Here is a 25613-nt window from a genome sequence, read left to right as displayed (position 1 = left end):
CTTAACTGCAAAGGACTGCACTGCACTTATATATTTATGTGTTTGTATGTGTATATATGTCTGCAAATACATATAAACACATATTAATACAGAAATAAATATGTATATATATATATATATATATATATATATATAGAGAGAGAGAGAGAGAGAGAGAGAGAGAGAGAGAGAGATACACTCACCGGTCACTTTATTAGGTACACCTGTTCAATTGCTTGGTAAAACAATCTGCTAATCAACCAATCACATGGCAGCAACTCAATGCATTTAGGCATTTAGATGTGGTGAAGATGACTTGCTGAAGTTCAAACTGAGCATCAGAATGCGGTAGAAAGGGGAATTAAGTGACTTTGAACGTGGCATGGTTCTTGGTGCCAGACTGGCTGGTCTGAGTATTGCAAAAGCTGCTGATCTACTGGGATTTTCACACACAACCATCTCTAGGGTTTACAAAGAATGGTCTGAAAAAGAAAAAATATACAGTGAGCGGCCTTGTTGATGTCAGAGGTCAGAGGAGAATGGGCAGACTGGTTTGAGATGATAGAAAGGCAATAGTAACTCTAATAACCACTTTTTACAACAAAGGTATGCAGAATGCCATCTCTAAACGCTCCACTTGTAATCTAGGAAAACATATTGAATAATTCAATAATATATTTATTGTTCAGTAATGTGTTAAGAAGCACTGCTGCATTTTTCTTTGTATGAAAATGAATTTAAAATATTTTTTTTATGGAAATGGTAATAAGATCATAAGTTAATATATCAGTTTTTTTTTCTTCAATCAACATTAGCTGATGGCGTTTATGTAAATGTGAAAAGGTGAAAAAAGTCCTAAAACCGGGGGGGGGGTCGCACATAACCTAAATACGCAGCAGCAGCAGGGACATCATTATTACCTTCTTTCTGGTCTTGTCTGTACAAATATAAATAATAAATCATTATTGTAAATCTTCCTTTTATTTTCTTAAAAAAAAAAATAGTTTAAAAGTATTTTCCGGGGGAACTTCCGTGCGGCGGTCATGATAGGTCGCAAGAATGTCTGCTGCTCCAAATATTTATTTAATCTGCACACAATTTCCTTGTTAATACTCAGTTGAGAGTGATTTGTTACTAAACATTTTTTAGCAGACATAGTTCTTTTATATGATACCACTATTTTCAGATTTGGAACTAGATTCAGCCTACCGGAGCATAACGAGGGTTGTTGCCTACTATCTAACCCCCCAGCAGGGCACCTGTGTGGCCCTGTCGTTAGTGAGCAGTGATAATCTGCAAAACACTGCAAGAACTCTTTACTTTATATGTGCCCGCTTAAGCCATCTTATAGATAACCAACATGGAAAGCGCCACTAGTTTCTTTGAGGAGCTGCATTGTTTACTCACAGAACATCATGCTGCTTTTGAAGACATGCTGCAGATTGCATTTAAGCCCAGAAACACCTATAAGCCCGAACAACCTACAACATTCGATCCTGTTGTGGCGGAGGGCGAGGGTGGTGGCGCTTTGGGGCCCCAGCGATCACCAGCTGGCCCTGATTCCACATTCAATAAATGCTACTGAAAGCGGAGTTGCTTTGCCGTGGATCAGTATAGGTGACATTGCAGTGACCAGACCAGCTATCACATCAATACACAAATACAAGCTAAGTCTTCCTAGAAGAATCCAAGCATTCCTCCCCAAGACCAAGAAGGGACACGATCGCAAAAGAAACACTCTTTACTTACCTTGAAGCTTTCAAATGCTCCTCAAGGCGCAAAAACGCCACACTTATCCGGGAGAATTCTACTAGCAAGTTCACTTAAAGATCAAAGAGAAATACAGCTGCAAACAAAACACTCCTCATTTACCTCAAATGCTCAAGTGTTCTCTGTTACACACAGCATTTATTGTACCCGAATACTCTACACTGGACATCTGGTAGACCGATACTGGTAACTGACTGTGTGGACCTGCTTTGGGTATACAGCGTGTGCGACCATGTAACAGTGCTTCAGGGCATTCCATATTATTGTGATGCAGCAAGACTTACCCTGCCTGAGGGGCTATTTCATAAAATAATACAAAAAATAATAACTGCTTTTTATAGGTGAGCCTGCTAAGAAAAACTTGATCAAGATATAACATTAGCAAAAGACTGTTTAAAGAACTGTGAATATGAACCCTTTGGTAGCCTCTACATACATGGTTGTCTCTATACATACTTAAGTACATATGCAAGCTGTGTACCACTGTTACTTTGTTTGCACTCATTGAGGTTAATATTTTTATTTACTTACTTTCACTATATAGCACTACATTGTCTTTTAACTATGCCATATCTACTGTGATAACACATATGTTTTATTGTACTGATGTAGCGGTGTAAGAAGACAGGTGGACCACCTACCTAGAGATATCCTATAACATTGACTTTGAGAGATATATCTAGCTGTACCTTAAGTTTGTAAGATTCTGTGGGTCACTTTTGTTCCTTAATGCATATTACTTAGATGTTTATAACTAATAGCCTTTATATAATCTATAGTATATTGGTTGCCTACAAATGTGCCCAGTAGATTCACACATTCTGTTTTAATGAGGGCATATCTCTAGTTTCCAGTTTATATCAAACTAACATACTTCTTATAGTCATTGTTCTGTGTTGCTTGGCTATTTGTGCTCTCTCCCCATTTTGCCCTGCTGATGGTGGTAATTGTGTTGTTTGTATAAGTTTGGTATCAAGTTTTAATCCTTATCCCCATAAGTTTAATTACCTTTGAAGGCTAAAATGAAAGCCATGCTAACTGCGGCCGGGTGGGCGTGACGTTCCCAGTAACTTCTTGTTTAAAATTTCCCCTCTAATATACCTAAAGCAAGCTAACTCCAAAATGTTCAATTCCCCTTAATTGCTATTGCCAAGCGCACCTACTTCATGTTACTTAGCTTAGCACTCCATGCCAGACTTTATATCTCTAATATATCTTACTATTCTCCAACAGATGCTATATGTTTGGCCTATTATTTCTTGCTTAGAGGATATCTGTATAATCAACAGTAAACTTCAGGGTTTCACAGCCCACCACACTAGAGCCTTGTGACCGATAGTTTATATATCTTTATGCAGCGGTTTCGCCTGTTGCCTATTTTTAGCTTTACCAAATGCTCATTACATCATATAAGCATTATATGTTATCTACCTTGGCATATATTGATATTACTTATGTAACTGCTCTAGACTACTGATATTCCATGCTTGGCCAGTTTCATTTATATATTGTTACTTTAGAGTGTGGTATTTATTATGATAATACTATATATGATAACTTCCAAAAGTAAATGTTTAAAATAACAAAAAAACAAAAAAAAACAAATGAGGTCTGTCAGTAGGAGATCCAAAAGTGGTCGCCTGTGTTAGCAACAACCTCCTACACCTAGATCATTTATTGTGGAGGTCCAAAAGTGGCCTCACATATTAGTTTGGAGGTGATTAGTATATTAGTCGTTACATTTACATAAAATTCCTTTTCTTTTCAAGATTATACTTTAATAATTTATAATGTCATACATTGTCTGTATCTTAATACTTTTATTATGTTACACTGAATAATCTTTCATGTATGCCTTTTTCAAACCTCAAATAAAAGTATTTTCTGAACAATTGATGGTTGCTACATTACACAAAAGATTGAGTTTAGTTTTAATGATTATATGAAATATCTGTAGTGTACACATAGTAACCAAAACAATTTACAAAAAGTCTCAAGCAGTGTTTGCTTTCTGTGAGTAATACCTAGAACAAGGAATCTGTTTTCAAAGTTAATTTTTTAATAAATCCAGAACAGATGGACAAAACTGAGAACACAATGGGCCAGATTACAAGTGGAGCGGTATGTAACACTCCAGCTGACTCCGCTAGAAGTAAACTTTTTGCTCGTGTCTGGTAGCGCAAACCAGACGATCCCAAAAAGCAGAAGCTACAATACCGTAATTGTGTTTTAACGTATTCCCCCTTAGAAGTCAATGGAGCAAAAAAAGTGGGAAAAAAACATAAATTATGCTTACCAGATCATTTCCTTTCCATCTGTAAGAGGAGAGTCCATCGCTTCATACCTTACTTGTGGGAATACTGAACCTGGCCACCAGGAGGAGGCAAAGAAACCCCAGCCAAAGGCTTAAATACCTCCCCCACTCCCCTCATCCGCCAGTCATTCTGCCAAGGGAACAAGGAACAGTAGGAGAAATATCAGGGTATAAATGGTGCCAGAAGAACAAAAAATGTTGGTCCGCCCAAAGGAGAAAAACGGACGGGAGCTGTGGAAAGGAAATTACCTGGTAAGCATAATTCATGTTTTCCATCTTAATATGAGGAGAGTCCACGGCTTCATTCCTTACTTGTGGGAAACATACCCAAGCTCTAGAGGACACTGAATGAAATGGGAGGGTAAAACGAACCGTATTCTGAGGGCACCACAGCCTGCAAGCTTGGAGCTATTACGACCTACCGCCTTTCTGATTGGTTGAAATGATCAGATGATCTAGGAAAGTCAGCATAGACAGTGAAGACGCTGAGTACCCACTGCAGAGAACAAAGCGTGGGGGACGCTAATGGCCACCAAGTCTGTCAGATAATGCGACTAAGCCCAGGGAGATAAACCATATCAAAAGTCCGGTAAGACAAGACTATCCACACAGAAACTATTCTACACTGACCGGTCAGTAATCAATAACTTGAAGTATTTGCTCTACACTTACTGAATTGTCTTTTATTATTGTTTTTTAGTGTTTTTTTATTGCTCTACAGGTGTGGCCACATCACTACATATCTATAGTTTGTGATATTGTTTTTATATTCTATCTGATACACTATTTGATATGTTTTTTGCATATATTATCTGTTTTTATATAAATGTATTAAATATTTAGGGGCCTATTTAACAAAGGTCTGTCGGACCTTAATCTTAATCTCCACCTCTTTATATTCCTTTTTTCACACTTATTTACCTTGGTTTTTTGGATTCTAGACCTACATAGAGTTTACTATTTCATACATTCCCACACACCCCTCTGCTCCCCTCAGAGCGCCACTCAATATCTTTTACAAACAGCATCCAAAACCCTTCTCCCAAAAGATGCTACTGCCAAAGCAAAAACTTCAAACTTGTAAAATTTTGAAAAGGTATGTAAAGAGGACTAGGTAGCCACCTTACAAATCTGCTCCATAGATGCCTCATTCTTGAAGGCCCAAGAGGAAGCCACTGCTCTAGTAGAATGAGCCTTAATCCTCTGAGGAGGCTTATGTCCCGCTGTTTCATAAGTCTGTCTAAACTCCTTAGCGACTTGAAGATAGAACTTCAAGGCCCGAACCACATTCAAATTAACAAGTAACCGCTCCTTCAAAGAAGAAGGACTAGGACACAAAGAAGGAACAACAATCTCCTGATTGATGTTGCAATCAGAAACAACCTTAGGAAGAAAAGCTAACCCAGTATGAAGAGCAGCCTTATCAGCATGGAATATTAGGTAAGGGGGCTCACATTGCAAGGCAGCCATCTCAGATACTCTGCATGCCGAGGTAATAGCCAGTAAAAAAAGAACTTCGAAGATAATAATCTAATGTCAAGGCTGTGCATAGGCTCAAACGGAGCCCTCTGCTAAACCTTAATAACAAGATTTAAGCTCCAAGGGGGAGTGCCAGGTCGAAACACAGGTTTGATTCTAGACAGAGCCTGAACAAAGGACTGGACTTCTGGAAGCTCAGCAAGCCTCTTGTGCAGTGAAATAGGGATGAAATCTATCCCTTAAGAGAGCTAGCTGAAAGGCCCTTCTCCAGACCATCCTGGAGAAAAGAAAGAATCCTGGAAACCCTGACCTTATGCCAGGGAAATCCATGCTCTTCACACCAGAATAAGTAGATCCTCCACACCTTATGATAGATCCAATGAGTAACGTTCAATCTCCACGCAGTCAGCCTCAGAGAATCTAGATTTTGATGAACAAAAGGACCTTGTACCAGCAGATTCCTGCGACAAGGTAACCTCCATGGAGGAAAAGAAGACATCCCCACTAAATCCGCGAAACCCATCCTTCGCAGCCATGATGGAGCAATCAGTATCACTGACACCTGCTCCTGTTTGATGTGGGCCACTACACGAGGAAGGAGTGGTAATGGTGAAAAAGGTAGATTAGACTGAACCTCCAAGGCACTGCTTATGCATCTATTAACTCCGCCTGAGGATCCCTGGACCTTGACCCATATCTGGGTAGCTTGGTATTGAGATGAGATGCCATGAGATCTATCTCCGGCATCCCCCACCTGTTGCATATCTCTGCAAACACTTCGGGATGGAGAGACCATTCCCCCAGATGAAAGGATTGTCTGCTGAGGATCCACTTGCCAGTTGTAGATTGCTGATAGCAAACAGCTGTGGGCCTCCGCCCACTCCAGAATCCGAGATACTTCCCTCATTGCTAGGGAGCTCCTCGTTCCGCTCTTATGGTTGATGTAAGCCACCAAGGTTATGTTGTCTGATTGGAATCTGATAAACTGGGTCGAACCCAGAAGGGGCCAAGCCTTCAGAGCATTGAAGATCGCTTGAAGTTCCAAGATGTTTATCGGGAGGATGGATTCCTCTCAAGACCACAGGCCCTGTGCCTTCCTGACACCCCAAACAGCTCCCCATCCTGAGAGACTCGCGTCCATAGTCACAATCTCCCAGGATGGTTTCATGAAGGACGTCCCTTGGGACAGTTGATCTGGACAAAGCCACCAGGAGAACAATTCTCTCAATTGGCTGTCCAGAGAAATCTGTTAAGACAGATCTGAATGATTGCCATTCCACTGTCTCAGCATGCACAGTTGAAGAGGTCTTAGAGGGAATCTAGCAAAGGGGATGATGTCCATGCAGGACACCATGAGTCCAATAACCTCCATACACCGAGCCACAGATGGCCTGAAGGAGGTCTGGAGGGCAAGACAATTGGTTAGCTTGTAACGTCTCTGGTCTGTAATAAATATCCTCATAGATATGGAATCTATTATCGTACCCAGGAACTCCATCTTCCATCCATGAGTTTGAAGAAGAGAAAGAAGAGCTGCCAGATGACAGGAAGGTGCCTGAACCAAAATATTGTCTAAGTACAGCGCCACTGCAATCTCTCTGGTTCTGGCCACTGCGAGCAGAGCCCCTAGAACCTTCGTAAAAACTCTTTGAGCAGTAGCAAGACCAAAGGGAAGTGCAATGAACTGGAAGTTCGGGTCCATGAACGCAAATCTTAGGAACTTGAAGTGTTACTTATGTATAGGGACGTGAAGGTAGGCATCCTTCAGGTCTATCGTGATCATAAATTGTCCTTCCCTGACTAAAGGACGAATGGACCTTATTGTACCCATCTTAAATGAAGGGACAGACAGGAATTTGTTAAAACACTTTAGGTCCACAATTGGATGAAAAGTACCCTTCTTCTTTGTGACCATAAACAGGTTTGAGTAGTATCCAAGACCTCTCTCTGCTGGAGGTACCGGTACAATGACCTCCTGAGACAACTGTCCCGGTCGGATCAAACAAGACAGGGACTCCCTCACCGGTCTGTCCAGAGATATCTGTTGGGACAAATCTAAATGATGGCCGTTCCATTGTCTCAACATGCACAGTTGAAGAGGTCTGAGATGGAACCTGGCGAATGGAATGACATCTATGCTGGATACCATGAGCCCGACTACCTCCATACACCTGGCCACAGATGTCCTGGAGGATGTCTGCAGGGCTAGACAGTTGGACACAAGCTTGCAACATCTCTGGCTACTGCAAGAAGAGCTCCCAGAACCTGAATGGAACATAAAGGTAAGCATCCTTCAGGTCTATAGTCGTCATGAATTGACCCTCTTCAACCAGGGGCAAAATTGACCTGATTGTCTCCATCTTGAACGATGGGACTGACAAAAACTAGTTTAGGACCTTTAGGTCCAGAATTGGACAAAACATGCCCTCCTTCTTTGGGGCCATGAAAAGGTTTGAATAATATCCCAGACCTCTTTCTGCCGGAGGAACTGGGATGCTTACCCCAAGAGCTGAGAGATACCTCACACACCCCAGGAAGGCGTCTCTCTTTTCTGGTCTTGAAGAAATGTTTGACAGGAGGAACCTGCCTCTGGGCGGATATGATTTGAAACCTATCCTGTACCCCTGGGTGATGATCTCCAGGACACATGGGTCTGTAACGTCTCCCCTCTAGGCCACCACAAAAAGAGATAGTCTTCCCCCTACCTGGTCCAAGGACGGGTCGGGGGCCACCACTTCATGCCAACTTTGACTCGGCTGGCTTCTTGTTCTGCTTGGACTTGTTCCAAGAGTTTGCTGGCTTCCAAGATCCCTTGGATTGTTCAGATTTTGCGGAAAGCTGCTGCCGCTGAGACTTGTCCACACGAAAGTGAAAAAAGTAGATCCCTTAGGTTTGACTTTCTTATCCTGAGGTAAGAAGGCACGCTTACCACCCGTGACTGTAGATATGATAGAATCCAGGCCCGGGTCAAATAAAAGCTTCAAATGAATGTATATCTATCAGCGCCACAATAATACCATACAAGCTATATCTGATATAGGCGGAGTCTCCCAACCAGACTCCAAAAGTTAAGAGTAAAAAGAAATGCCAAGATACAGCGCTACACTACCCTCAGATGAGGGTTGGGTTGCTAAAGATGGTGTCCACGACTAGGAATGTGTATACATCAAGGTTAATATATAATATTGTGTTACACAAAGAATATATATAAAACCATGTGAAAAAGTACTTAAAAGGTAAAAGATTAAAAACAATATATATATATATATAGGATGTGATATTAAAATGTATTAAACAAACATTTTATTAACATAAACTGACAGTTAAAAATACAGTTAAAAATAGATTCAACAATCTAATGGATTGCCCCATACAATGTCCAAGAAGTTATGTCCTATGTAACATACAAGTGTTTAAGTCCCATACCAAAATGTCCAAAGCAAATGTTCAAGGTTAATATCCAAAAAAAAAAAAAAAATGATAATATGTCCAAAGTTGGTGTAAAAATCAAAAAGGTGAAAAAATGTAAAAAATATAAAAAATATATTAAATATTTTTTGAAAAGATGAAAAAATGAATAAAAATATATAAAAAATATATGAGTTGTGATCAGCAACCCATATGGAAGGAATATAATATATGTGATAGTGAATAATTCTCGTGAGGTGTACACCTAAAGAGTGTGTATATAAAAGGGTGTGGTAAAAAATGTGTCATAAAAAATGTGTCATAAAAAAGGATTCAAAATCCTGGTGAAATAAATAAAGTCCAAATTGCTCCAAAAAAATGTGTATATAATTCCAAGTATTCCAAATGTGAGTGTAGAAAGTGCTGGGTTGATGTTCCTCTTCTTAAAAGGTTATCAAATGTAATGGGATATCCTCCTGTACCTAAAAAAGTGTACAGAAAATAGACATAGTGCAATAAAATCACTTTAGAATGACAACAACAGTATTCTACTCACCAGATATATTCTGAGCTGCAATACCAGTGTATAGCCAACGCGTTTCGGTCCTCAGGGACCTTTCTCAGGGAGAAAGACCCTGAGGACCGAAACGCGTTGGCTATACACTGGTATTGCAGCTCAGAATATATCTGGTGAGTAGAATACTGTTGTTGTCATTCTAAAGTGATTTTATTGCACTATGTCTATTTTCTGTACACTTTTTTAGGTACAGGAGGATATCCCATTACATTTGATAACCTTTTAAGAAGAGGAACATCAACCCAGCACTTTCTACACTCACATTTGGAATACTTGGAATTATATACACATTTTTTTGGAGCAATTTGGACTTTATTTATTTCACCAGGATTTTGAATCCTTTTTTATGACACATTTTTTATGACACATTTTTTACCACACCCTTTTATATACACACTTTTTAGGTGTACACCTCACGAGAATTATTCACTATCACATATATTATATTCCTTCCATATGGGTTGCTGATCACAACTCATATATTTTTTATATATTTTTATTCATTTTTTCATCTTTTCAAAAAATATTTCATATATTTTTTATATTTTTTACATTTTTTCACCTTTTTGATTTTTACACCAACTTTGGACATATTATCATTTTTTTTTTTTTTTTTTTTTTTTGGATATTAACCTTGAACATTTGCTTTGGACATTTTGGTATGGGACTTAAACACTTGTATGTTACATAGGACATAACTTCTTGGACATTGTATGGGGCAATCCATTAGATTGTTGAATCTATTTTTTTTTTTTAAATATCTTTATTTAGTGGGGGACCCAAACGGGCATACCACTGCAAGGAATAAGACAATATACATGAAGTAACAAGAAAATAACATAACTTACATAAAGTGATATCCTGACAGGAAACTCGCATCATGCGGCTAATGTAATTAGTGAGAATTTAATGCATTCCCAGAGTGGTTAACACCCGTCCAGGTAACTTTTTTAATTTTCTAGGTGATCCGAAAGGGGAAAGAGGGGTTGGGAGAAGAGAAGGGTTTGGGGGGAAACGGGTGGTACTGATGGGGGGGGGGGAGGGGGGGGGGAGGGGGGAGAGTGGGGTGGGAAGGTGGGGGGGGAAAGGAGAGAGGGGGGAAGTAAGGGTGTCTTAGTAGGGTGGTGGAGGAGGGTAGGCAGAGGGGGGTGGAAGGTAAAGGGGGTAAGGACAGGGGGGGGTGGGGGGGGGGAGGGAAACATATTAGATTCAAACAATCAGGTCCGAACCATATATCTAGTCAGCAGATGTCAGCTCATTTTATCTCAAAAAACAGCAAAAATGCCAAAACAGGCACGGAAGGCATAAATCACTGAAAAGGAGAAGGAAGAGGAGGAGGCACCTGGTCCGCCCACTGTAGCTCTCAACATGTTCTTTCGTATGTCCGTGTGGAAGAAGAATAAGGGAAGGGGGGGATTAGAATAAGGAGTACCGTCAGTGGTCACTAAGGTGTCACACCGCTTGGTTGCCTCTTAGTCTTTCTGTCAGAATAAACGTGCTCTCAGCAAAAGGTAACATTAACTGTGTGTAGCTGCTTACGGGTAGAGACAACAGGTATGGTTCCCATTTTGTGAAAAAGGCTTTGATTCTTCTCTCTAGGTCTCCCTTGACATCTGCCTGTTCTATCAGTAGTTGTGTATGTAGAAGCTTTGTAAATTGTGTGATGTGCGGTGGTTTACTGGAGGCCCAGTGTGTTAGAATAAGTTTTCTAGCAATGAGGATGGCGGTATTCAGAAAGCGGTCTTGTGGGGTACTCTGTGTGTGCCCCCTAAGAAAGAAAGTGTCCCAAGCTGAAAGGACAGACATTTCACCGCATTTTTTCCTCAACCAGAACTGGATCTTACTCCAGTATTGAGCTATTTTAGGGCAGCTCCAGAACAAGTGTGTAATGTCAGGTTTGGATGAGGAGCATTTGGGACAGGTGTCTGGTGCACCCTGGACCCATTTGGCTCTCAGCTGTGGGGTGATATAGCTCAGATGAATGAATTTGAGGTGCATTTCTCTGAAGTGCATTGCTAGTGTGCTCCTAGCTACTAGTTGGAAGCTATCTGAGATAGTGTCCTCACTAACATCAAGATCAGTGCAGCTTTTCCACTTGGCACTTAATTGTTGTAATATTTCAGCGGATTTAGTTTCCAGGATTAAGCTGTAAATGTATGAGATGGAATGTGATCCTTGCCTAGTTAGGGCACAGATATTGTCTATTGGTGAGTGGCTTCTGCCACTGAGTCCTTCAGACATCAGTTTATGAATATAATGTTTGGATTGGAGGTATGCGAATGTGCTATGTCTGGGTAGGTCAAATATGTCCTGCAAGTGTGCCAGTGAGAATGGTTTGTCCGTAAGTGGGTCTATTAGCTGTGCGACTGTATGTAAACCCTTCTCCTCCCATAGAGCAAAAATTTTTGTGGTCATGCCTGGGAGGAAAGCCGGGTTGCCCTGTAATGGGAGATGTTTGGTAACTTTGTTAGGGAGTTTCCACCACCTGCACAGCTTTGCCCATGCTCTGAGTGGATCTTTAAATAGGATGTTGTCTTTAATTCGAGCAGGAAGGGTATGGAGGGGAGCGTGGGGTAAGAAAGCTAGGTGAAATGGGTGGGCCAGGGATTTCTCAAGCTTTTCATCATTAAAAGTCGATGTACGTGCCAGCCAGTCAAAGACCAGCTTGGTTAGTGTGGCCCAGTTGTACCACTCCACATTTGGGAGTCTCAATCCCCCTTTATTAGTTGGTAGGGCTAGCTTTGTTCTGCTGATTCTGTGTTTTCTCGTGTTCCATACGAAATCGCTGAAAGCACTGGTGATAGTCCTCAGGTCCTGCTTCGTGAGTAGCAGAGGGAGCAACTGCAGGGGGTATAGCAGTTTGGGCATTGCCATCATTTTGACAAGACTTGCCCGACCTGATAAGGAGATTGGCAATTTGGCCCAGCTCTTCAGTAATGTGCGTATCTGCGCTATCACTGGAGGGATGTTCAATTTGTAAATTAAGTGTGGGTTAACGTGGAGATGTATGCCCAGATATTTAAAAGAGCCATCAGTAATTTTAAGTGCGGTGTGTGGAAGTGAGGAGGGGTGTGGATTAGTGAGGTATGTCAGCTCCGATTTGTCTAAGTTTACCCTGTATCCTGAGATAACTCCGAATTGTTTGAAAATGGAGACCAGCCTGGGTATGGTGGTGCTTGGATTAATGACGTATAGGAGCAAGTCATCAGCATACAGGGACAAGTGCATAGAGTGAGTTCCTACCTTGACTGCTGGAAGTTTACTTCTTATGTATATAGCTAGGGGCTCTATAGCTAGGTTAAACAGGAGGGGCGACAGTGGGCATCCCTGTCGGGTACCTCTTCCGAGGGAGAAAGGCTGTGACACTTCACCGTTTACTATTATAGAGGTGCGCGGGTTGTGATATAATGTTTGTATGAGGTTATGAAAGTCACCCTTAATGCCAAATTTGTCTAAAGTAGTCAATAGATGGTCCCATTCAACCCTGTCGAACGCTTTTTCCGCGTCGACAGAGAGGAGGCACGCTTCTGGGAGTGCTTCAGTTTTGTTCTGGTCACGGTGTCTTCCCTGCCAGTAAAAGTCAATGAGTGCTAGTGTCTTGCGTATGTTGGTGACTGAGGAGCGATGCTTCATGAAGCCCGTCTGGTCTGCGTGGATAACTGTGCCTAATACACCAGCTAATCTGGTCGCTAGTATGGCTGTGAAGAGCTTATACTCATTGTTCAAGAGTGCTATTGGCCTATAAGAGGCAGGGAACGTCGGGTCTCTGTCTGGTTTTGGAATTAAGCACATCAGGGCGTCTGCGAAATCGGTTGGGGGAGTTGCTGTGCCTTTTAGGTATGCTGTAAATGTTTGGGCCAGCAGGGGGCTTAACTCTGCTTGCAGGAGCTTGTAATATTCAATTGGTATCTTATCTGGGCCTGGTGTTTTGCCTAGTTTAGCTGCTTTAATGGCTTTCAGGACCTCTGACGTCTGAATAGGGGCATTGAGTTGTTCTAAGTTTTCTGGACTCAGAGAGGGAGGATTAAGTTGATCCCAGAAACAGTCTCTGTCATTCTGTGTGCATGTTTGTGCAGAGTAGAGCGCGGAGTAGAAGTTAAGAAATTCTGATGTGATTGATTTGGTGTCTGAGTGGAGTATCCCCTGTTTATGGATGGCAGGGATGACAGATTTAGGGTTAGCCAGTTTAACTACATTGGCCAACAGTCTTCCGGTTTTATCACCAAATCTATAAAAACGGCCCTTCCTATGTGTCTGGAAAAAGTGATTTTGTTGGGATAGGGTATCCTCTCTTAATTTCTTTTTCTCATAGAATTTGTTTCTGTTTTGGAGGGAGGGGTGAGCTAAGTATTGGTTGTATGCAGCTGTTACTGCCGTGGTGGTTGTGGTTTCTACCTTTTTCCTTTTAGCGTTATAGTGGGCAGTGAAGCTAGTGATTTGTCCCCTCATGACTGCCTTGGATGCTCCCCAAAAGATACCCGGGTCATTGAGATGTTGGGCGTTAAATCTGTGATATTCCTCCCACTGAGATTTTAAGTGTTTTCTAAACTCGATGTTATGGTAAAGGTAGGTAGGGAATCTCCAGTTCCCCTGTGTGGGGTTGTGAGTCCGAGGTCCAAGTTGTAGCCATATGGGTGCGTGGTCAGAGATTATGATGTCTGAAATGTCAGTTTGCGGAATCTGTGTGTGTAGTTGTTTGGAGCATAAAAAATAGTCAATGCGTGAGAGCGTCCCATGTGTTTTAGAGGCACATGTAAAGTCTCTCCTGGTCGGGTGGCGTGTACGCCACAAATCAATGAGATTCAGGGATGTCTTGAAGTTAGCCATGACTGCTGTTTCACTCTTCCGTTTCCTAGCATGTGTTTTTCCTTTTCCCTGAGGGTGTGTGTCAGCTCTACGGTCTAATGGCAGGTCCTGGGCCAGATTGAAGTCTCCCCCCAGAATTAATGGCTTATCTGCATGCAGAGCTAGAGAGGATTGTAAGGAGTGCCAAAATTGTGGTCTAAATTGATTGATTGGGTCCGTAGATGTTACATATGATGTATGATTGGTTGTCTAGTTGTAGGTCAGCTACGATATATCTACCTTTTGGGTCTATTGTAATAGGGTTAATGCGGACCGACAGGCCTTTGCGGACTAAAATGGCTACTCCTCTCTTGCGCCCTTCGGTAGGGGTGTAGTATACCTGGTCTACCCATCTGCACCTTAACTTCTCATGCTCTGTTTCTGTGAGGTGTGTCTCTTGCAAGAGGGCAAGATCTGTGTGAAGACGTTTAAGGTGTTGCAATATGATACTGCGTTTGGCCGGAGAGGTTATGCCTCCCACATTCCAGGACACTACTCTAAGGGGGCATGCCATAGTGCTGGGTAAAAAGGAATGTATTTGGTATATAGTTTGTAGTGGATGTGGAGTCCGTGGGTCTATAGCGTGTCTGGGCAGTTGGATAGAAGTCAGCATTGGTTTTGCTGAGGTCACCCAGGAATGTGTAGGTGGGTGCAAGTAGTTCGAGGTTAGGTGTCTGGGATATCAGTGACTTACGGGCCAGTGTGTCTGGAGTCAGGCAACGGGGCGGAATCCAGGTGCTCCTCCATGAACCTATTGAGGCAAAATTGAACAAGCATAAGAAAACGACAACATGATATTCAGTAAAGTGAGAGGGGAAATGGAAGAGAAGTAGGAGGGACAGGCGTAGAGCGAGATGGCTGGAGTAGGACACCTTGGAGGGGAAGGGTCCAACCAGTGAGACCCTGAAGGATTGAGGTAGCAGTGTAAGAATGATAACAATAACAGAAACTGGAACACAGACTAAAACATAAGAGAGCAGGTACTTAGTCCTTAATGTGAACAGTTGTGACAGTCTCTGAGACCTAGCTCTCATTGTAACAAGTAAATGGGATAGAAAATTGCTTGTGCTCTGAGTTCATCTCTCAACCCTCGCCATTGTGAGGTTCAGCGTCCAGGAATTCTTGAAGCTTTTGCGGGTTCAGGAAAAACTTGGGGCCTGTCGGTGTCATCAGTCTCAGCTTGGCGGGGTAGAGAAGTGAAGCCTGTCGGCCCAAAGCATGCAGCTTAGAACAAAGGGGAGCAAATTCTTTGGAAAATCAGAAGTTTATGTCCTTTGTAGGCCAGGTCTGGTTGGGATCTGTAAGCTTTTAAAAGCGCCAGCTTCTCCTGGTATCTGAGTAACTTGAAGATAACTTGTCTCGGTCTCTGATTGGGCTTAGTAGGTGACTGATCTGGGCCTATTCTGTGTGCCCTCTCGACGTCTAGCGGCATTGTCTCTTGGTCCATCTTGAGCAGTTTGGGGAGGGTGTATGCGGTAAATTCTATGAGCTCTTTATTTTTAACTGACTCCGGGACCCCCACAATCCTTAGATTGTTGCGGCGGGACCGGTTTTCGAGGTCATCTAGTTTGTCCTGCAGAATTGAATTGTGGCGTTCCATGCGTTGCAGGGCAATTGTAGATGTATGCTGTGAGTCCTCTACGTCAGAGATCCTTTGCTCTGCTTGTTGCAGTCTTGTAGAATATTGGCGGATTTCAGTAGTAAGGGTGTCCATTCCTGCTTGTAATGTCTCCATTTTGGGGAGAAAGAAGGCCTTTAGGTCTCGGAGTAAGTCAGGAGCTGGTTCAACATTAATGTCCCTCTGATTAGGAGAGCTAGGTTCTGGATGAATTTCTGCGGCCTGTTTCCTGCCCCTTTCTGACGTCTTTTGCTTTCCGGCCATTATGGGTATGGCCAGTGATGTTGATGCCTTAAAATACTTATCGACTTTCATAAGTGGTGCTGCTTTCCCTGTGTTAAATTGCAACTTTTCCACTGCAGGAAGCTGAGCAAGAATAAAGGTCTTGAGTATCAGGCTCCTGTAAGTCTCTGCCTCCCCTGCACTACAGGTGAAGGGTTGGTACTGGTAACAGCGGTATGGAAGACGCTTACTGTTTCTATCTCTTTAGGGACAGCTTACACAAGTTGCAGCAAGGTCTGCCTTAAAAGGGTAAAGGAAGCGTCCTCAGTTGTACTGTTGCAAGGCTTAATGTCAGTGTTAGGAAGTTCTCAGTTCCTTCAATTTCTGCCCTGGGTATGAGATGCAGGTTCTAGACCGCACAGCAGGGAAGAGGATTGTAGCTGCGTGTCTGATTGGGGGCAAGATGGCGCCCGCGCCAAAAAGCAGTGCGTATGTCACTCTCTTACCCCGCTGTTACGGTGTGGCCCGGCTCCAAATGTTTCGGGCAGCGTGTGGTCAAAGTCTCTATTGCCCGGTCATAAGGGCGCTGATATTACCCTTTGTCTTCCGTCTTCTGCCGCTCAAAGTCGCGGCTCTTCGTTGTGGATGATAGACTGTCCGTGGGGGAGCCGTTCTTGGGGGCTCCTGCAATGTGGGATGCCAGGCAGTGTGTGGTGGTCACCTGCTAATGCTAGGGGTTATGCTCGGGGTCAATTACCGACCGCTGGGGTTTTTAGGCAAGAGATGTAGCGGAGCTCTTCTATCTTGCGGCTAGTCGGATCGCCCGCCCACCGGAAGTCGTTGAATCTATTTTTAACTGTATTTTTAACTGTCAGTTTATGTTAATAAAATGTTTGTTTAATACATTTTAATATCACATCCTATATATATATATATATATATATATATTGTTTTTAATCTTTTACCTTTTAAGTACTTTTTCACATGGTTTTATATATATTCTTTGTGTAACACAATATTATATATTAACCTTGATGTATACACATTCCTAGTCGTGGACACCATCTTTAGCAACCCAACCCTCATCTGAGGGTAGTGTAGCGCTGTATCTTGGCATTTCTTTTTACTCAAATAAAAGCTTCCCCTTGAATGGTAGGGAAAGCAAGTGAGACTTAGATGTCATGTCAGCAGACCACGATATTAGCTGACATGCGGGCTAAAACAGAAAACTGTGATCTCTTAGCATTCAGTCAAATAATCTGCATGTTAGCATCACAAATGAACTAATGTGCTACCCTTAGGGCTTTGATTCACTCCAGAATCTCATCGAGGGGAGTCTCCACCTTGTCCATTGCTGATAGTGCGTCACACCAGTAAGTAGCCGCACCAGCCAATGCAGCGACTGCCACCGCCTTTTGGAAAATGAACCCCATCAGTTGGAACATCTTCCACAACATGGACTCCCTCTTTTTATCCATGGTTTCCTTAAAAGAGGAGCTATCCTCAAGCGGAATGGTTGTTCTCTTAGCGAGCATGGATATAGCACCATCCACCTTAGGGACAGTTCCCCACAGTTCAAGCTGCACGTCCGGAGCGGAGAAAAGCTTCTTAAAAGAAGACGAGGGAGAAAAGGGTGAACCCAGTTTCTCCCAATTATTCTTAATAATGTTCGCCATTTTGATAGTAACTGGGAAGGCCTGGGGCACTACTCTGTCCTCGTAAACCCTATCCAGTTTAGGGTTAGAAGATTCCTCCGGGAGTTTTGGTTCCAGAACCTCCAGTGTAACAAGCACTTCCTTCAGCAGAAAACGTAAATGCTCCATCTTAAATTTTAAATCTGGTTCCTCCACGGACAGAGGCCTAGAAGTAGCCGATTCCGACCAAGAAGTGACATCCTCTGATAAGTCAGAGTCGTCCCCCTCAGCGGATAATCTGTCTGAGACATCCAGCAAAGTCAAAGACCCCTGAGATTGATATCAGTGCCGTTCCTTCCGCTTGCGCTTAGTAGGATGAGGCATCCCATTTATGGACATAGAAACTGCCGTCTGCAACTGATCGGCGAAGTCTGGAGGCCATAGGGCCCCTCCCACGGGAGGATTAGTAGTGCCCTGGGGAACTGCTTGTGTAATCGGAAATGACTGTAGGGAACGCACCTCGTGGGGCAGAGAACCCTCAGAGGTGGACGGCTTAGTCGTACTAAATACTTTATTCTTTTTTGATACAGCAATATTGTCTAAACATGTGCAACAGAGTTGTGTCAGCGGTTTGCCTTAATCTCTCTCTAACTGTTCCACACTGACAGAGCCTCATCTCACACAAGTGCAGCAGAAACACAATAAACAAAATTATGCTTATAAAATCCCCCCTGTTCCATAACCCCCTTCCAAGGGTATTACCCTAGATTCTATACAGATAAAAGGAGTCACACTGTGACGCTGTCTTCTTGCGTTATAACATATTTATATAATGAAACAATCTAACCAGAATCAATGCCGTGGAACAGGAACACGGCCCTTCAAGTGTGACAGGTTAGTAGCGTCGCTCCTGACATGGACTTGAGAGAAGAAAAGCAGGCAGCGAAACTAATCAACGCTGATTGCTTAAGGAGCTGTTAATCATGAGTCGGGATGGTTTTGCAGAAAGACTCTCCCTGCATCTCCGGAACTCTAACATTCACACCCATACTCTCACTGAGAGGCTGACAGGACTACTTAAAACTCCAGTCCCATTTGAACAGTACTACCCTCCATAAGAGACTACTCTGAATCTTCTGACACTTCTCTGCCAACCTCCTGTGACGAAAGGCAAAGAATGACTAGGGGATGAGGGGAGTGGGGGAGGTATTTAAACCTTTGGCTCGGGTGTCTTTGCCTCCTCCTGGGGGCCAGGTTCTTATTTCCCACAAGTGATGAATGAAGCAGTGGACTCTCCTCCCATTAGGATGGAAAGAGACTGCTTCTAGGGTGGTAACTAGCCATAGAACAAGCTATTATGCTATTGTTCGTTCCCAGGTTGAGCGCTTCTCTCTTTTTATTTATGCTTTTTTTATGTCACCTGAGACCTCATTTTTTTGAACCCTTATAACTTTTTTGTGCAATAATTTTTTTAAATAATTTTTTATTAGATAGTGTTATTATGAGTTTAACTGTACTTTTAGATGTATTTTTGATGTGTTTTGTGACTCTTTTTTTTGTTTTCCAAAACAGTTAATTAGAGGTCAGAGGACGCAAGATCCCGGCGAGCGTTAACTTCAATTGTGCTCAAGCGATCGTGTTTACTTTCAACTTGTAATACGAGTGCTACATCCAAGGTGCGCAAACACCCGTGATAAACCCCGTTTTACTCAATCGTAACAATTTTCATAGCAGCAGGAAAACTTACTGTAGCATGTGGTCTTCTTTCATAATATATTTTTTTCTGGCTAGGTTATAAATCATCTCTTTATGTTGGTAGCATTGAAATCTGACTATAATGTCCCTTGGTGGTTAAGTATTGTTAGGTTTGCCCATAGTAAGTGGTTTGCTCTATCAAGGGTGATCTCAGGTATGTTAGTCAGTCTTGGCTAACTCTGAAAAAAGGCCTTAGAGATAATCCTGGATATCAGTGGGCTGTACTGTTTCAGGTATTCCTCGAAATCGGAGGTTGTTACCAGGGCCGGATTTACATCTCAGGTGCCCAAAAAAAAGTGAAAAAAAAGATTTTTTTATTATTATTATTTAGGACAACTAAAAATAAATATTAAATGTAAATCATAAAAGGGTAGATTTATCATAGCGCGAGCGGACATGATACGATGTAGCGTCTGGTGAACTGCTTGTGCAATGCCGCCCCCTGCAGATTCGGCCACTAGCAGGGGGTGTCAATCAACCCGATCGTATTCGATTGGGTTGATTTCTGCCCGCGGCCTTAGAGCAGGCGGACAAGTTATGGAGCAGTGGTCTTTAGACCGCTGCTTTGTAACTTCTGTTTCTGGCGAGCCTGAAGGCTCGTGCGGAAACAGGGGCATCAAGCTCCATATGGAGCTTGATAAATCGGCCCCTAAAGCTCAAGGTAATTACATTTTCCCTTTTATGGAGATACACAAACACATACACCAATTGCAATATTTGTTGGTTCCCTTGTTATCTTTATTTAAAAAGCAGGAATGTAAAGCTTAAGAGCCAGCCCCTTTTTGCTTAAGAACCTGGGTTATGCTTGCTTATTGGTTTGCTAAATGTAGGCACCAATATGCAAGCACTATCCAGGGTGCTAAACCTAAAATGGGCTGGCTGCCAAACTTTAAATTCCTGCTTTTTAAATAAAGATAGCAAGAGAATGAAGAAAATTGATAGTAGGAGTGAATTAGAAAGTTGCTTAAAATTGATGCTCTATCTGAATCATGAAAGAACATTTTTTGGGTTTAGTTCCAGCAAGAAATTTTGGGGGTAGATTGCAGCATCCGCTGCTTGTTAAATCTACCCCTATGGCTCAAATTGTTAAGTTCTTTTTTAAAAATCAGCGCAATCTTCCGTAATGCATGATTTCAAATCACCTACTCAATTCGAGCTTCTATTGCTTTATATGTGATAGAGCTGTCAGCTGTATGTTCAGATGAGGTGGGTGATGAGCATCTGGACCATTATCTATGGTGTCAGGCACACTGATATCATTTGGTTGATCCATGTTGAGGGCGGAATTCTGTTTGTTTGTTTGCTTGTGTTGCCTGTCTATCTTTGAGGATTTTCTCTGAGATATTGTGATTGTGAATAAGCAGGTATAAGGGTTGCTGTTACAAGCAACGTGATATGAAAATAGCAAGATCAATCCTGTATTTCAGAAAACTGCTTGTGAAATGCAAATGCAGCTCTGCCAGTGGTCAGGAAGGTGCAGGAAGGACCTTTATACGAACCCTGATATGATAAGGTCTCGATAGACAGGGGCATATGAATGCTGATCTATTAGGCTGGCACAGTATTGCTGTTTAAATGTATGTAATGGCCTTTATTAGCATGGTGCAGCCTTGTGTAATTTTTTTACAGTAGTTGCTTACTTGGAGTGTCTACGCTGTTTTAAATGTGTTTTGTGCTGATTGGTGTCCGGTTCTCTGTGCGCTTATCTCAGCTCTTACGTCAAGGATAAGTGTGCCGCTGCTTACTGCGGTTGCGGTCTCGTGATCCGTGAGAGGCTCAAGTTGCTTTTCACACTGGTAATCAGCCGCTAATCCACTAAAAGGGTGCTCTGTTCTGGGCCTATGTTATCCTTGTGGTGCTGAGTCTGAGCGCGGCATGGATGGTGGTGGCGCGCCGCCGCTTGCGAAGTAGGCCGCAATGTTGATGTCTGCTTGTACAGAGTCTGGCTGGTCAGAAGAAGAGCTACACTGCAATTGCGCTTAGGTCTCAGATGTTTTATGCTGGTTTGAGGTTGTGTTTGAAGTAGTTATGGGGTCTTTTGAGGTACATTTAACCAGCTTGTTCAAGGAGCCTCAGTGTGTTGCGGCCATCTTGGTCTACCACTCGCTCCGCCCCACCTTTACAATATATTTTTTATGTTGTCATTTACCATACAACATGCTTTAAAATGCCTAAAGTGCTTATTCTGCCTTATTTTGTATAACAATGGAGTAAGGCATATTGATTTTCGTGAATTAATTAGTTTTTATATAAGCAATTACCTGAACCAGCTACATATCTTTCATCTCTTTAATTGTTGCTATTAGAATTAAATATAAATGAGCCTGTGCAATACCTTTGTAGTAGAAGTACAGAATCTGAGCTCTAGATAAGCACAGTTTTACAGCATAGACAAGATGTTTTAGAGAATAAGCAAGGGAATTAAATAAAACGTTTATTAAAATGTTTCATTATTTCATTTATGGAGAATTACATTTTTAGTGGGATGTCCCTTTAAATAAATATAAGCTTAGTATGAGAGACCCCCTGCTAAAGGCAGGGGGTACAAAGGATGCTACTATAAAATATTTGATTGACCTGCCTAAAATACTTATTCTGCAATGTATCATTCAACATTATACCAATGAATATTGATTTTGTTGTTTTAAAGTGTGTTGTATGTTGTATGTTACACAGCAACATAAAAACTTCATATTCTAAAAGAACACATGCTATAACATGTAGAAAACCTGCTACTATGAAAATTGTAATTAAAACATCCTTGACAAAGGCTGCACAAAGTCCGCTGAAACGTGTTGCACGCAACTGTCGGAACTATCTTGCCCCACTTGGGCTACCATAGTTTTCTTACTATAGCAATCAAGACTGCCAAAGCTGAGTGAGACGCTAATGCATTAAGAACCTGGTGGCTACGGAAACCGGGTCACAAGTAGAGGGTCTCAATCAGCAAGAGAGGACCTTAAGAGTGAGTAATATACAGTTTATACTCTGAAGCAGTCTCTCTGCAATGACTTTATCTATATGATCGGCATTATTCCTTAGCGTATAAGTTTGTGAATCTTATTTTTTTCCATACGAGTACCAGCATGTTTTGATGTGCTGCTTACATACGGCTAGATTTAGAGTTTTGTCGGTAACGACCCGCGTATCTAACGCTGGCTTTTTTCTGGCCGCACCTTTAAAATAACTCTGGTATTGAGAGTCCACAGAATGGCTGCGTTAGGCTCCAAAAAAGGAGCGTAGAGCATATTTAACGCAACTTCAACTCTTGATACCAGAGTTGCTTACGGACGCGGCCAGCCTCAAAAACGTGCTCGTGCACGATTCCCCCATAGGAAACAATGGGGCTGTTTGAGCTGAAAAAAAAACCTAACACCTGCAAAAAAGCCGCGTTCAGCTCCTAACGCAGCCCCATTGTTTGCTTTGGGGAAACACTTCCTACGTCTGCACCTAACACTCTAACATGTACCCCGAGTCTAAACACCCCTAACCTTACACTTATTAACCCCTAATCTGCCGCCCCCACTATCGCTGACCCCTGTATATTATTTTTAACCCCTAATCTGCCGCTCCGTAAACCGCCGCTACTTACATTATCCCTATGTATCCCTAATCTGCTGCCCCTAACACAGCCGACCCCTATATTATATTTATTAACCCCTAATCTGCCCCCCACAACGTCGCCTCCACCTGCCTACACTTATTAACCCCTAATCTGCCGACCGGACCGCCCCGCTATTATAATAAAGATATTAACCCCTAATCCGCCTCACTAACCCTATAATAAATAGTATTAACCCCTAATCTGCCCTCCCTAACATCGCCGACACCTAACTTCAATTATTAACTCCTAATCTGCCGACTGGAGCTCACCGCTATTCTAATAAATGTATTAACCCCTAAAACTAAGTCTAACCCTAACACTAACACCCCCCTAAGTTAAATATAATTTTAATCTAACGAAATTAATTAACTCTTATTAAATAAATTATTCCTATTTAAAGCTAAATACTTACCTGTAAAATAAATCCTAATATAGCTACAATATAAATTATAATTATATTATAGCTATTTTAGGATTAATATTTATTTTACAGGTAACTTTGTATTTATTTTAACCAGGTACAATAGCTATTAAATAGTTAAGAACTATTTAATAGCTAAAATAGTTAAAATAATTACAAATTTACCTGTAAAATAAATCCTAACCTAAGTTACAATTAAACCTAACACTACACTATCAATAAATTAATTAAATAAAATACCTATAATTATCTACAATTAAACCTAACACTACACTATCAATAAATAAATTAAATACAATTCCTACAAATAAATACAATGAAATAAAATAACTAAAGTACAAAAAATAAAAAAGAACTAAGTTACAAAAAATAAAAAAATATTTACAAACATTAGAAATATATTACAACAATTTTAAACTAATTACACCTACTCTAAACCCCCTAATAAAATAACAAAGACCCCCAAAATAAAAAAATGCCCTACCCTATTCTAAATTACTAAAGTTCAAAGCTCTTTTACCTTACCAGCCCTGAACAGGGCCCTTTGCGGGGCATGCCCCAAGAAGTTCAGCTCTTTTGCCTGTAAAAAAAAACATACAATACCCCCCCCAACATTACAACCCACCACCCACATACCCCTAATCTAACCCAAACCCCCCTTAAATAAACCTGACACTAAGCCCCTGAAGATCTCCCTACCTTGAGTCGTCTTCACCCAGCCGAGCCAAATTCTTCATCCAAGCGGAGCAAGAAGAGGTCCTCCATCCGGTAGAAGTCTTCATCCAAGCGGGGCAGAAGAGGTCTTCCATCCGATTGAAGTCTTCATCCAAGCGGCATCTTCTATCGTCATCCATCCGGAGCGGAGCGGCAGCATCCTGAAGACCTCCGACGCGGAACATCCATCCTGGCCGACGACTGAACGACGAATGACGGTTCCTTTAAATGACATCATCCAAGATGGCGTCCCTCGAATTCCGATTGGCTGATAGGATTCTATCAGCCAATCGGAATTAAGGTAGGAATATTCTGATTGGCTGATGGAATCAGCCAATCAGATTCAAGTTCAATCCGATTGGCTGATCCGATCAGCCAATCAGATTGAGCTTGCATTCTATTGGCTGTTCCGATCAGCCAATAGAATGCGAGCTCAATCTGATTGGCTGATTCCATCAGCCAATCAGAATTTTCCTACCTTAATTCCGATTAGCTGATAGAATCCTATCAGCCAATCGGAATTCGAGGGACGCCATCTTGGATGACGTCATTTGAAGGAACCGTCATTCGGCTAGTAGGCGTCGGGAGAAGAGGATGTTCCGCGTCAGATGGAAGATGATGGCTGCCGAAGAAAGAAGATTGAAGATGCCGTTGATAGAAGACTTCAGCCGGATCATGGACCTCTTCAGCTCCCGCTTGGATGAAGACTTCAGCCGGATCATGGACCTCTTCAGCTCCCGCTTGGATGATGACTTCAGCCGGATCATGGACCTCTTCAGCCCCCCGCTTGGGCTTGGATCAGGACATCGGAGGAGCTCTTCTGGATCGATCGGTGAACCTGGTATGGTGAAGATAAGGTAGGAATATCTTCAGGGGCTTAGTGTTAGGTTTATTTAAGGGGGGTTTGGGTTAGATTAGGGGTATGTGGGTGGTGGGTTGTAATGTTGGGGGGGGTATTGTATGTTTTTTTTACAGGCAAAAGAGCTGAATTTCTTGGGGCATGCCCCGCAAAGGGCCCTGTTCAGGGCTGGTAAGGTAAAAGAGCTTTGAACTTTAGTAATTTAGAATAGGGTAGGGCATTTTTTTATTTTGGGGGGCTTTGTTATTTTATTAGGGGGCTTAGAGTAGGTGTAATTAGTTTAAAATTGTTGTAATATTTTTCTAATGTTTGTAAATATTTTTTTATTTTTTGTAACTTAGTTCTTTTTTATTTTTTGTACTTTAGTTAGTTTATTTCATTGTATTTATTTGTAGGAATTGTATTTAATTAATT

At 42.0% G+C, this 25613-nt stretch overlaps 1 protein-coding gene across 1 annotated transcript in view; it reads right to left on the bottom strand.

Moving 5' to 3' along the window:
* LOC128645202 (macrophage receptor MARCO) overlaps positions 1–25613 on the bottom strand; it is a 118375-nt gene that overhangs the window by 81021 nt on the left and 11741 nt on the right. Inside the window, exon 2 of the mRNA XM_053698019.1 lies at positions 183–461. The gene's annotated coding sequence lies outside the window, so the exon portion shown is untranslated. The remainder of the gene's footprint in view (positions 1–182; positions 462–25613) is intronic.

The sequence above is a fragment of the Bombina bombina genome, chromosome 1 (genome assembly GCF_027579735.1).
Source record: "Bombina bombina isolate aBomBom1 chromosome 1, aBomBom1.pri, whole genome shotgun sequence".
Lineage (NCBI taxonomy): Eukaryota > Metazoa > Chordata > Amphibia > Anura > Bombinatoridae > Bombina > Bombina bombina.
This window is presented reverse-complemented; position numbering and strand designations above follow the sequence as displayed.